The sequence below is a fragment of the Chinchilla lanigera genome, unplaced genomic scaffold (assembly GCF_000276665.1).
Source record: "Chinchilla lanigera isolate Chin_1 unplaced genomic scaffold, ChiLan1.0 scaffold00099, whole genome shotgun sequence".
NCBI lineage: Eukaryota > Metazoa > Chordata > Mammalia > Rodentia > Chinchillidae > Chinchilla > Chinchilla lanigera.
This window is the reverse complement of record NW_004955500.1, coordinates 7,572,698-7,572,991: the sequence shown is the minus strand read 5'-3', so window position 1 is coordinate 7,572,991 and position 294 is coordinate 7,572,698. Positions and strand designations below refer to the sequence as shown.

Here is a 294-nt window from a genome sequence, read left to right as displayed (position 1 = left end):
GAGGAGCTCGGAGAGACGCCGGGTAGAGCGAGGAGCGGCCGCAACTGCCCGGAGAGGCCCGGCCCGCGGCGCGGCGGAGCGGGTGAGGGCGCAGGTGCGAGCTCGCTTTGTCGTCGCGTTTGCAGTGAGGCTGCGGGCGCGCCCTTTTGGTCGGCCCAGAGCAGTGAGTCCGCTTCGGCAGCGGCGGAAGCGCTGTGGTTCCTGCGGGCCGCAGGGCCCGGCCGGGTCTCGGCGCCCGCAGCCTCGGGACAAAATGGCGTTTGCGCGGCGGCCGGGCGGGCGGGACAAAGGCGC

At 74.8% G+C, this 294-nt stretch overlaps 1 protein-coding gene across 1 annotated transcript in view; it reads left to right on the top strand.

Annotated features, from left to right (window-relative positions):
• The window catches only part of Kansl2 (KAT8 regulatory NSL complex subunit 2), a gene marked incomplete in the record, with an annotated part of 20,245 nt that continues 19,951 nt past the window's right edge, over positions 1-294 (top strand). Inside the window, 1 exon segment of the mRNA XM_013505716.1 lies at positions 1-94.